This window comes from Zootoca vivipara, chromosome 9, assembly GCF_963506605.1.
Source record: "Zootoca vivipara chromosome 9, rZooViv1.1, whole genome shotgun sequence".
Taxonomy (NCBI): Eukaryota; Metazoa; Chordata; class Lepidosauria; order Squamata; family Lacertidae; genus Zootoca; species Zootoca vivipara.
In genome coordinates this window covers 9244523-9258729 of record NC_083284.1, presented here as the reverse complement: position 1 = coordinate 9258729, position 14207 = coordinate 9244523, and positions in this window count along the sequence as shown.

The window sequence follows — 14207 nt, the reverse complement described above, 5'->3', positions numbered from 1 at the left end:
TAGATATAAATGGGAAATTGACACTGGAGTAAATATATCGGTGGAAAAAGGGATGTGGAAAGAGCAAGAAGAGAAATCTGTTTAATGTTGGCCTGAAAGAAAATATTGGTGAAATACAGTTTTGATGGTCTTTGACCCGTCTTATCCCAATAAGTTTTTTTTAAAAAAATTCATACAGCTTTCCCTATAATTGTTGTCGGTGATATGTTAACTGTATATGCAGAGCCTGTCTATAACATATGTAAATATGTTAACTGTATGCAGAGCCTGTCTAAAAGTAACACTGCATTGTGTCTACATGTAACAATATGCAACAGACTGAGATCAGTGATAGAAAAGCAGCATTTTGTACATTGTGTCCTCCGTGTATGGATTCCCACAAAGGTACTGAAGAGGGTAGGACCCAAACCAATGGATTCAAATTACAAGAAAGGAAGAACTTTCCAACCGTAAGAGCTGTTCAACAGTGGAGTGGATCAAGTGACTCTTCTTCTTCCAGTTCTAAAAGTTCTTCACCTAGCTCAAGGTTGTCATCTGAACTAGCCAGATGTATATCTGAGAATCAACCACAGTCTTCCCATTGTTTGTATAATAATAGTAGTATAGTTAAAGCTATGGTTTTCCCAGTAGTGATGTATGGAAGTGAGAGCTGGACCATAAAGAAGGCTGATCGCCGAAGAATTGATGCTTTTGAATTATGGTGCTGGAGGAGACTCTTGAGAGTCCCATGGACTGCAAGAAGATCAAACCTATCCATTCTGAAGGAAATCAGCCCTGAGTGCTCACTGGAAGGACAGATCATGAAGCTGAGGCTCCAATACTTTGGCCACCTCATGAGATGAGAAGAATCCTTGGAAAAGACCTGATGTTGGGAAAGATGGAGGGCACTAGGAGAAGGGGACGACAGAGGACGAGATGGTTGGACAGTGTTCTCGAAGCTACAAACATGAGTTTGACCAAACTGCGGGAGGCAGTGCAAGACAGGAGTGCCTGGCATGCTCTGGTCCATGGGGCCACGAAGAGTCGGACACGACTAAACAAAACAGAAAGTAGTAGTAGTAGTAGTAGTAGTAGTAATATATTATTTATATCCCACCCATCTGGCTGTGTTTCCCCTACCACTCTGGGCGCCTGCCAACCGAATATTAAATACACAATGCAGCATTAAACATTAAAAACTTCCCCAAACAGGGCTGTTTTCAGATGTCTTTTAAAGGTGAGATAGTTGCTTATTGCCTTGACATCTGATGGGAAGGCATTCCACAGGGCAGGCGCCACAACTGAGAAGGCCCTAAGACTTGCCCCCAAATGGCAACTAGACATTCCATTTTTGGCGACTGTAACCTTTGTTTTAAGGAGCCATTTGGTGCCTAGCTTATAGATCTAAATTCTTAACACTGCTACAGCTGGCATACAGGCTAGATGACATACAGCTGGATCCTCCGGAGGAGGCTGACAGCAGCAAAAGGCAAACATTACAGAGGGCAATGAAGTACAAAGCACTGGTGATTTGCAAAACACCATGCCAAAACACCATGCCAAATAGACATGCATGTAGATGTGTGTGTTAGCCAATCTTGTGCAATAATTAGCAACAGTTTATAACCATTTGAAGTGTCTGGCTAAATTGTTATAATTATTGCACCCCCTGATGGCAAAGCATTGGATGCAAACTTCTGGGAGCAACTGGAGGTTGCTGTGGGATCTTTCTTGTACAGTCCTGCCAGTTTCCATTCTGCCTCTCTCTTTCCTCTTCCTTTCGAAACAGCCGGGCAAGATGATGCTAAGATTCAGCACAATGTGCACCCATCACCTGGAATGCCTCCTCTGTTTTTCCTACCTCGTATGACCTCAAGGCAGGGATAATGAGAGAAACCAAAGCAGGAGCCGCCTGTGGTGTCTGGAAGCAGCAGGTTACAATAGTGCTTGAGGGGGAGAGGCAGGCTGTTGGAACCGCATTTCGGCAGCAGAGCTTAGAGATGTGCATCACATCCCTCTATAGCTTTCTGAGCACAACTTGAGCTGATCATTAGTGATGGATGACTTTGCATTGGCTCAGTTTTGAATGGTTCACTATTTACAAACTTTGTTGGCAAGTATTTTAGGATGGGGTCGTTCGTCTATGAGCATCCATCTCTTGCGGCTTCACAGTGCTTGTTCCTGGGCTAAAGAGGTCACTTTTGGTTTCTCTGTTTCTCATTTTTCCAATCTTCACTTCAATTCTCCATGGTTCTTCTGCATTTCAGTGAAAATTTGCATTTCACTGTGATCCCCGGATGGATTTAGATGAGTAGGAGAGGATATTTTATTTAGTAATTATCCTTCTTCTTTCTCACTTGTGTGAGGATGCAAATATCGATTTTGTCTGAGTTTAAAATTATCATCTGCGCACAGCTTATCTTTAGAAGCTCTTATGACAAGATTGCACAACCTTCTAGAACAATTGTGATATCCAAGGATGCTTTGTGATCTTCTCCCTTTTTATGTTTCCCTCTTAACAAATAAATCACTCTCAAGTAAACAAAAAGCAAGAAAAATGCAAGGTAAACTCACTTATCAAAATCCTTGCCAGGATTCAACAGATACAGGGATGAAAATCAGGCAGGTAAAAGGTAAAGGTAAAGGGGCCCCTGACCATCAGGTCCAGTCGTGTCTGACTCTGGGGTTGCGGCGCTCATCTCGCTCTATAGGCCGAGGGAGCCGGCGTTTGTCCGCAGACAGCTTCCGGGTCATGTGGCCAGCATGACAAAGCTGCTTCTGGCGAACCAGAGCAGCGCACGGAAACGCCGTTTACCTTCCCGCCGGAGCGGTCCCTATTTATCTACTTGCACTTTCACATGCTTTCGAACTGCTAGGTGGGCAGGAGCTGGGACCAAGCAACGGGAGCTCACGCCGTTGCAGGGATTCAAACCACCGACCTTCTGATCAGCAAGCCCTAGTCTCTGTGGTGTAACCCACAGCGGCACCTGGGTCCTTAATCCTTAACTTAATCCTTTAATCCTTAATTTAATCCTTAAATGTAGCAAAAACCCGTAGTCCAGTTCAAAATGGAGATTGCTCTCTGGAGGAGAGGAAAGAAATGTCTTCCCCCATCGCAGGTAGGAAAAATAGTATTTAGTGACAGGAAGAAGTGAGATGAAGTTTCTATTGTTCACATTCCCGCCACAAAGGTTTAGAGGATATGACATCATACAGTCCCCTGTCTGTGACTATCTAGCAATCACACATTTGTGATTTGGGCTGCAGATCCTCCAACAATTTACACATTTTTGTGTGCAATTTTGCCTGATCAGCACATTTTTGCAGAGCCATTTCCCCCAATATAATGCATTTTTGTATTCTCTTTTCTTTTCACGAATAGATGCATTTTTTTGTGCACATTTTACTCCTGCTCCCAGTTGTTGACTGGAGAACTGCATTGCAAGATTCGTAGAAGTGCAAATTTCAATGAATTGTTTCAGAAAGTGTGAATTAGATAAGTCAGTCATAGAATCTTGGAGATGGAAGGGAGCCAAGGGTCATCTAGTTCAACCCCCCACAATGCAGGAATCTCAGCTAAAGCATCCATGACATATGGCCATCCAACCTCTGCTTAAGAGGTCAATCCCTCTTGACAGAGTTGATTCCTCTTCACAGCGAACTCTGGGAATTGTAGCTCTGGGAATTGTGTTAACAAACTACAGCTCTCTGAATTCCTCGGGGAAGCCATGACGCTTTAAAGTAGCATCATAGTGCTTCAATGGTTGGTATGAATATGGCCCTGGTCTAAGACAGCTTCTGGGGTGCTTCTAATAAGTTTCATAAAGACTGATGAAGGACACATCACAATGATTTTTTAGCAGCCATGCTTTGTCTTTTGCCTATACACATTTATAGAAACAATTGTTGTCGTCCCCTTCAAGGTCATCAGCAATGAATTACGCACAGGCAAGAAGCACACACAGGCAAGATAGTTTCAGCTCAAGGCTACATCTTGCAACAGTGGTTTTATCTTTTACAATGGCTATTCTGTTGATCCCCTTCATGGATCAATGCCTTGTCGTGGCGAAGGGGCTTGAATAACTCAGAGAAGCTATGAGCTATGCCATGCAGGGCCACCCAAGATGGACAGGTCATAGTGGAGAGTTTTGACTAAACGTGATCCACCTGGAGAAGGAACTGGCAAGCCACTCCAGTATCCCTGCCAAGAAAACTCCATGGACAAAGACAACAGGCATATAAAAGTTATGACGCTGGAAGATGAGCCCCTCAGGTCGGAAGGCGTCCAACATGCTACTGAGGAAGAGCGGAGGACAAGTACAAGTAGATTCAGAGCTGATGAAGCGGCTGGGCCAAAGCCGAAAGGACGCTCAGTTGCGGATATGCCTGGAAGCGAAAGGAAAGTCCGATGCTGTAAAGAAAAATATTGCATAGGAACCTGGAATGTAAGAACCATGAATAGAGGTAAGCTGGATGTGGTCAAAAATGAGATGACAAGAATAAATATCGACATCCTGGGCATCAGTGAACTAAAATGGAAGGGAATGGGTGAATTCAGTTCGGGTGACTATCATATCTACTACTGTGGGCAAGAATCCTGTAGAAGAAATGGAGTGGCCCTCATAGTCAACAAAAGAGTGGCAAAAGCTGTAATAGGATGCAATCTCAAAAATCTCAGAATGATCTCGATACGAATCCAAGGCAGACCTTTTAACATCACAGTAATCCAAGTTTATGCACCAACTACCGGTGCTGAAGAAAGTGAAATTGACCAATTCTATGAAGACCTACAACACCTTCTAGAAATGACACCAAAGAAGGATGTTCTTCTCATTACAGGGGATTGGAATGCTAAAGTAGGGAATCAAGAGATAAAAGGAACAACTGGCAAGTTTGGCCTTGGAGTTCAAAATGAAGCAGGGCAAAGGCTAATAGAGTTCTGTCAAGAGAACAAGCTGGTCATCACAAACACTCTCTTCCAACAACACAAGAGACGACTCTACACATGGATATCACCAAATGGGCAGCATCGAAATCAGATTGATTATATTCTCTGCAGCCAAAGATGGAGAAGCTCTATACAGTCAGCAAAAACAAGACCTGGAGCTGACTGTAACTCAGATCATCAGCTTCTTATAGCAAAATTCCAGCTTAAACTGAAGAAAGTAGGAAAAACCACTGGGCCAGTAAGATACAATCTGAATCAAATCCCTTATTAATACACAGTGGAAGTGAGGAACAGGTTTAAGGATTTAGATTTGGTGGACAGAGTGCCTGAAGAACTATGGATGGAGGCTCGTAACATTATACAGGAGGCAGCAACGAAAACCATCCCAAGGAAAAGGAAATGCAAGAAGGCAAAATGGCTGTCCAACAAGGCCTTACGAATAGCGGAGGAGAGGAGGCAAGCAAAATGCAAGGGAGATAGGGAAAGATACAGGAAACTGAATGCAGATTTCCAAAAAACAGCAAGGAGAGATAAGAGGGTCTTCTTAAATGAGCAATGCAAAGAAATAGAGGAAAACAATAGAATGGGGAAAACCAGAGATCTGTTCAAGAAAATTGGAGATATGAAAGGAACATTTCGTACAAAGATTACCATAATCAAGGACAAAAGTGGTAAGGACCTAACAGAAGCAGAAGACATCAAGAAGAGGTGGCAAGAATACACAAAGGAATTATACCAGAAAGATATGGAGGTCTCGTACACCCCAGGTAGTGTGGTTGCTGACCTTGAGCCAGACATCTTGGAGAGTGAAGTCAAATGGGCCTTAGAAAGCACTGCTAATAACAAAGCCAGTGGAAGTGATGATATTCCAGCTGAACTATTTAAAATTTTAAAAGATGATGCTGTTAAGGTGCTACACCCAATATGCCAGCAAGTTTGGAAAACTCAGCAATGGCCAGAGGAATGGAGAAGATCAGTCTACATCCCAATTCCAAAGAAGGGCAGTGCCAAAGAATGCTCCAACTACCGCACAATTGCGCTCATTTCACACGCTAGCAAGGTTATGCTTAAAATTCTACAAGGCAGGCTTAGGCAGTATGTGGACCGAGAACTCCCAGAAGTGCAAGCTGGATTTCGAAAGGGCAGAGGAACCACAGACCAAATAGCAAACATGCGCTGGATTATGGAGAAAGCTAGAGAGTTCCAGAAAAACGTCTACTTCTGCTTCATTGACTATGCAAAAGCCTTTGACTGTGTCGACCACAGCAAACTATGGCAAGTTCTTAAAGAAATGGGAGTGCCTGATCACCTCATCTGTCTCCTGAGAAATCTCTATGTGGGACAAGAAGCTACAGTTAGAACTGGATATGGAACAACTGATTGGTTCAAAATTGGGAAAGGAGTACGACAAGGTTGTATATTGTCTCCCTGCTTATTTAACTTATATGCAGAATTCATCATGCGAAAGGCTGGACTAGATGAATCCCAAGCAGGAATTAAGATTGCCGGAAGAAGTATCAACAACCTCAGATATGCAGATGACACAACCTTGATGGCAGAAAGTGAGGAGGAATTAAAGAACCTTTTAATGAGGGTGAAAAAGGAGAGCGCAAAATATGGTCTGAAGCTCAACATCAAAAAAACCAAGATCATGGCCACTGGTCCCATCACCTCCTGGCAAATAGAAGGGGAAGAAATGGAGGCAGTGAGAGATTTTACTTTCTTGGGCTCCTTGATCACTGCAGATGGTGACAGCAGTCACGAAATTAAAAGACGCCTGCTTCTTGGGAGAAAAGCAATGACAAACCTAGACAGCATCTTAAAAAGCAGAGACATCACCTTGCCGACAAAGGTCCGTATAGTTAAAGCTATGGTTTTCCCAGTAGTGATGTATGGAAGTGAGAGCTGGACCATAAAGAAGGCTGATCGCCGAAGAATTGATGCTTTTGAATTATGGTGCTGGAGGAGACTCTTGAGAGTCCCATGGACTGCTAAAAGATCAAACCTATCAATTCTTAAGGAAATCAGCCCTGAGTGCTCCCTGGAAGGACAGATCGTGAAGCTGAGGCTCCAATACTTTGGCCACCTCATGAGAAGAGAAGAATCCTTGGAAAAGACCCTGATGTTGGGAAAGATTGAGGGCACTAGGAGAAGGGGACGACAGAGGACAAGATGGTTGGACAGTGTTCTCGCAGCTACGAACATGAGTTTGACCAAACTACGGGAGGCAGTGCAAGACAGGAGTGCCTGGCGTGCTATGGTCCATGGGGTCACGAAGAGTCTGACACGACTAAACGACTAAACAACAACAATTCTGTTGGGTGCTGTAAATGCAATTCTCAGTTCAGTGGCAATTGTTTTCACGGTATCTTTTCCATCTTACTGTTAATGGCTTTCTGTAGTAGATGTGACACTATTTATTTCCTGCTACTTATATAACCCTCTGGACATATTCCAGATCTTTTGTTTTGCTACACTCCCGTGTAGTTATGAGAACAGTTCTTTCCCTCCTCATCTGCTTAAATTAAAAGAGAAGCGAAAGTTGCTTTTTCAGCCTTTTTCTTCTGCGGTACAAAAGTGAAGCTTTCATCTACTGCTTTGTCAGCCTGCCTGTCAAGGTCAGGAAGAGCCAAAGTCTGAGGCTGCTGGCTCTCCCCTGCCTGACTAACATCTAAGCCTCTCTGTTCCTGGGTGCTTTCTGCAGTTGGCTGCAAATCTTCACTTGGAGCTGGCTCATTCCTGACACTTACCTGGGAATAAGCCACACTGAACTCCATGGGACTTAACTCTGACAAGACAAGGTTATGGGAGACAAAGGATGAGGAAGGAGAATCCTCAATTGGCCATTAGATATTGGTCATAATATAGACATTGAAGCTTGGGAACGATGGTAGAATATGGATATGAAATTTGCAGCATGTTATGGTTTAAGAGAAAATTATATGAAAAGGATATATTGATGGTATCGAACACTGAGTAAATTGGCAAAAATGTATAAATCTAAAATCTAAATCAAATAAGTGTTGGAAATGTAAAGAGAAAGAAGGTTCTTTTTATCATATGTGGTGGTATTGTAGTAAGGTTAAAGCTTACTGGGAAATGATATATAATAAAATGAAAAGGATGTTTAAAATAACCTTTGAAAAAAACAAACAAACCGAGAAGCTTTTCTTTGGGGAATTATAGGGACACAGCTACCTAAAATGTATAGAAACTTATTCATGTATGCTACTACAGCGTCTAGAATGTTACTCGCCCTAAAATGGAAAGAATCAGAAGTCCCAGGAAAGGAAGAATGGATACAAAAACTTATGGAATACGCAGAAATGGCAAAACTTACTGGAAGAATAAGAAATCAAGATAGCAAACTTTTTAATAAAAGAATGGAAATGGTTTATTGAATATTTACAGATAAATTGTAAACAGATAAGATCATTGGCAGGATTATAGTAATAAGGCACAGTTTTATAAGTGTGTGTGTGTATGAATGAGCAAATTAAGTTAATTTGGATATGCAGAGGATATTAAAAATAAATTTAAGGAACTGCAGAAGTCAAGTTTTGAAATGTTAAAATGATTGTAAAATTAGTGAAACGTATAAAATTAGTGAAATGTATAAACTTGAAAAGTATAAAAAAATTGAAAAACTGAAAGAAAGAAAGAAAGAAAAAGACTAGACAAGGTTAGAACTGCAGCCATAGATGGCTTTGTGACGGGCCATTGGCCACTTCATTCACTGTTTTTTGAAGGTGCCACAAGACCCTTTTTTGCTTCTGCAGCAAAAGACAACGGAGTCATCCCTCTGGAAACTCGTTAACTTTGGAAAAGAACATACAGGGGAGGTAATGAGTTTGTCAATATCAGTGTATCTATTATTATATTAGTTTTAAAATACATATAAGACTTGTCTTCTTCTCTCTTTGGCGATCACTCGTAGCCGAGTAAGATTGTCTTCCATAAACACAGTCTTAACAATGAGTCCGTAAGTGACTGTGGAGGCCAATTCTGGATCCACACGTCCTTCCACAGTGCGGGTCATAGGTTCCTGGGTGGGAGTTGATCATGGTGTGGAATTGCCAAGCATTCCTTCCTCTTAGCACGTTTCTCCCTTTTGTCCTGAGTTCGAGTGTCTTCAAAGCCCATGATGCCTTTGGTAAAGGCTATTCTCCAATTGGAGTGCTCACAGGCCAGTGTTTCCCAATTGTTGGTGTTTATACTACATTTTTTAAAATTTGCCTTGAGACAGCCTTTAAACCTCTTTTGTTGACCACCAGCCACATTTTTAAGTTCAGAATAGAGTAGTTGCTTTGCAAGACGATAATCAGGCATCCGCACAACATGACCAGTCCAGCGAAGTTGATGTTGAAGAATCATTGCTTCGACACTGGTGATTTTTGCTTCTTCCAGTACACCGGTATTAGTGAAACCAGTATTAGTGTACCAGTATAAGACTTGTACAATGCCACAGACATTCAACCTCCACAGAGCTCAGAATGTTGGCAGAGGCAGATTTAGGAGAGTTTGGTTTGGTTGCATGGGGTGCAGAGCCTCAGGGGCGCTGCAGGAGATGCCTCAACTATTATTTAGAATGAAGCATTGGGGGGGGGGGGTGCACCAAAATTTGGTGTTGCATAGGTGCTGCTGAGATTTAAGAACCCAAGTTCTGCCACTGATCATACCTGCCAAGTTGCAGACCGGAAGTAGCGCTGCCGCCATTTTGGAACTGGGCGGAGCATGCTCAGAAGTGACTTTTGATGCTGCTTTGCCCAGTTCCAAAATGGCCGCCGCGCCAGAAGTCGCACTGCAGCCATTTTGGAACTGGGCAGAGCAGTTCCAAGTCACTTCTGAGCATGCTCCACCCAGTTCCAAAATGGCCGTCGCGCCAGAATAAACCGGGAAAAACAAAAAAAAACCGTTTTTTCAGCTAGGAACAGCTGGAAAAACGGGGATTTTCCGGGGAATACGGGAGACTTGGCAGCTATGCCACTGATGTTGGGCTCCACTAAGCACAGGGCTCTGCCTACCTTCCCTCCCTCCTCCTTGCTGCTTTTCCCAAAATATGTGGGGTTCAGGGGGGGGGGGCAGAAAATGGACCTAGAAGTACCTAGTCATACAATTTAAAAAATTGTGATACTATCCTCTCCCCACAACCCCCCCCCCAATAAATCGTTTCGGCATGAAAGCCATGGAGATGAAATAAACCACATCTGCCTGATTTGTTTCATGTAAATGATAACAGAAAAAGGCACTAAAAGGAAGAGGGAAGTTACAGTAGAGCAAGAAAATATTATTCCATTATGGAAGCCCTGGAAGGCAACTTGGCTCAGAAAGAGATGCAAATATACGACTGTTAACATTTAGAAAATGACCAACTCCATTAAAAAGGCATCTATTGTACTTTCAAATAACTATGTTTCTGTGCAGGAGACAAGGGAATGAGGTTGTCTTATTCCTCCACACTGGCAATTTAGATTCCCCCATTAGCAAGCTCTATATACTAGAGAGTAATTGGCTTTTACCTGTGATTTCAAAACAATCTTATGGACGCAACAGCTGTGGGGAGGGAAGCTTTTTGTACTTCAGCTAAAATCTGACTGATAGGATATTGAATATGAAATTACGGTGAGGAGTACAGTAGTTACTTCAACCTAAGTCCAGAAACCCTTAAGGCATGGGAATGGAAACTTTCTCAGTGCAAGGGCCACATTCTCTTCTGTGTGACCTTCTGGGGGCCACATGCAGTACAGAAAAGTTGCTTTATTCTTATTATAAACCATAGTATGACAAGTGTTTTGCTACAGGGAAATGGGCCAGTTTACATGGAATGAAGAATGGCTGCAAACAGCTCTGCATATTAGGTGAGCCAGGCACAGAAATCCAGCCGCCTTGAGAAGCTCAACAGTTATAGATGGTTTGTGTGTTTAACATTACCATGGCGATTGACAAATGTCTTGCTGGATCAGCAGGGTATGAAAGCAACAACCTCTCTCCAGCACTGCTTAGAAATCAACTCTCAGGTCACAGTACATGGAAGGTTTTGCTGACACTCTTCCGAGGCAAGAATTGTTGCATGACCCTCAATGCCACCGATGATGCTCAATGACTGTGATTTCACATGCCTAGTATTGCATTTTTCATTCCTCACACAGGCAGGCAGACAATTGAAAAGCTGCAGGGCAGGGCAGGGCTACATAGCCTTGATTCAGATTGTACACATGGTTCTGTCTTTCAGTTGGCGAGGACCTGAAGCAAGTTGGTGTACCCCAGATGTTTTGCACTACAACTCTCATCAACCCCAGCATGCATGGTCACTAAAACACCAGCTGGCAAAAGGGCTATGAACAAACATATTTTCTGAGATCATTGATGATAGGACCGAAACCTGAATAACAAGGAACTGATTTCTCATCTTTTGACAGCACTGTGTAAGTGTTAATGACAGTAGGAAAGGATATATTGGATAAGATGTAGCAGAGCAGATTCCCCTCAATATAGCTGGAGTTTGCTATAATATAGTTTGCAGATTTGATTGAATCGCTTAGTTAAGATTATTTCCTGGTGTCCCCTTTGATTCCTCTTAAAAGAATAAAAAGGCAACAATCTTTCTGAGTAAAGTAACAAAAGGTTTACTCACAATTCAGTGCACAATTTGATCCCTGAAAGGCAGACTTTACTTGGTAGTTACTCAATAAACTGTGAGTTCATCTCATATGGAGACTGAACTCATGTGCTGCTGGCTGAGAGCCAGCAGACAGCAAAATTACATTAAAAGAACAAAATGGCTGCAGGAGACCAGCATGGCAGCAAAAGACCAACAAGCAAGTGAGGAGACTGAGAAAATGGCTGCATGACTCGGCTCTTTTATGGAGTCAGCCAGAGCAATGCCCATTTCCCTGGTCACATGCAGGGGGAGGAAGCTCAGTCATCCTCCAAAATTTGCAATGCAGTTCTCCAACCTAATGAATTCAAAGACCACATAAATATGGAGAAAGTAAGCATACGCTGGTGAAGATAACGCCTACAAATCCATTATCTTAGGGATCATTGCTTGAAAAACTATGTGTATTAGTTAAAACTGCATACAAACGTGTTTATTATGAGAAATTCACACTAAAACAGTGACAGGTTTCATGAGGATATAGATATAGTTATAGTTATGTCCTGTTGCTCTGTCCCAGCTCCTGCCAACCTAGTAGTTCGAAAACACACCAGCGCAAGTAGATAAATAGGTACCACTGTGGCGGGAAGGGAAATGGCGTTTTTTCCGTCACGGTATTCCATTGTGCCAGAAGCAGTTTAGTTCTGCTGGCCGCACGACCCGGAAAGCTGTTGGTGGACAAACACCATCTCCCTTGGCCTGTTGCTCTCCTCTTTTTTATGATAACCATACCCTGTTCCTTCAACTGTTCCTCATAAGGCTTGATTTCCAGACGCTTGGATCATGTTGGTTGCCCTCCTCTGTGCATGTTCCAGCTTGTCAATATCCTCCTTAAATTGTGGTGCCCAGAACTGGACACAGTATTCCTGGTGTGGTCTAACCAAGGAAGAATAGAGTGGGACTATTACTTCCCTTGATCTGGACACTAGACTTCTGTTGATGCAGCCTAGAAAAGCATTAGCTTTTGTTTTGTTTTGGCTGCTGCTGCATCACACTCATTTTAAGCTTGTGGTCTACCAAGTCCCCTAGATCCTTTTTCACATGTACTGCTAGTAAGCCAAGTGTCCCCCATCTGATATTTGTGCATCTGGTCCTTCCTGCCTAAGTGCAAAACCTTACATTTGTCCCTATCAAATTTCATTTTGTTAGTTTGGGCCCAGTTCTCCAATCTGTTAAGGCTTTTGATCTGATCTTATTTTCAAGAAGGTCCACTGTGATTATGGTGGAATGACTCTGGCTCTAAGGCAGAATTAGCCCTCTTTGTGGATAGTGAGTGGCTCGCAAAGTGGTTTAGTAACTTTACATTCAGAAACTCTTGGGATGGGATGGAGAAGAAATCTGAATACGTAATAAAACAAAAGCCATAATGCGAGTTTGTGCCTTGAGGCTCCCTTGCAATAATGCTGGACTTGGCAATACATTGCCAGCTGAGGCAATTGGATTATTTTTAAGAATGAGGCATGATGGTTGCCTGAGTAATTCCAAAAGAGCAAATCAGATCATTGTGCAGTTTTTAAAACCACCACAACTCACAGGAACATATGCAGGGGGGACAATTGAGGAAAATGATAATGCCTCATTTACAGGCCATTTTATAAAACTGTCAAAACTCTAACATAAACATAAATGATTAGGGAGAGGGAAGTTGTACGCTTGCTTAGAACTGAATTATTTATATATACTTCTAAAAAAATTGTGGGGTTTTCTTTGCTACACTTGAAACAGCTGGGAAAGTGGAAGCCAGCTTGCAAGACGAACGAAAACAAACAAACATCGTAATGCAAAGAGCAGAGCAACAGTGGAAGAGAACTGACATGGTGAATATTAAATGGTGCTTGGGAGCCCATTGTTGGGTGAAAATAATAGATTATCAAGTCGTGCAATGTATATCAAATCAGCTTTTGCTAATGATGTTCTTTTTATTCAAAGCTGCTAGAACACGCAGGGCTATCAACAATGCATATTCTATGCTGTTGTTTTTCTTAATGACCTCAGGATTTTAATCTAAATCATAGCCTTGAACACTGAGGATGTGTTGCTTTGGAGATGATTTATTTATTTGAAACATTTCTCACCCACGCTTCACTGCAAATTCAGGAGTGTTTGTAGGTTTCAATTTAGGAAATTTCTGCTGCAGAACCTTCTGAGGCCACCATTAGTTATGTGGTCATTTATACCCTGTCAAAAAAGAGGAATTACACCAGCAGAAAACGATGGTGCAGCATTGCATAAAATTAGCATATGCTAATTTATGTGTGTGGATGCAAACTGAGAAATAACAACTAGCATTTGAATAGAAGTGCAATATATCTTGCCATAGTGCCAAATACAGGGACACAGGTTGCGCTGTGGTCTAAACCACCGAACCAATTGGGCTTGCCGATTGGAAGGTTGGTGGTTCGAATCCCTGTGATAGGGTGAGCTCCCATTGCTCTGTCCCAGATCTTGCCAACCTAGCAGTTCAAAAGCACGTCAAGTGCAAGTACAGTGGTACCTCGGTTTATGAACACAATTGGTTCTGGAAGTCTGTTCATAAACTGAAGCGTTCATAAACTGAAGCGAACTTTCCCATTGAAAGTAATGGAAAGTGGATTAATCTGTTCCAGACGTTCCGCAGAGTAC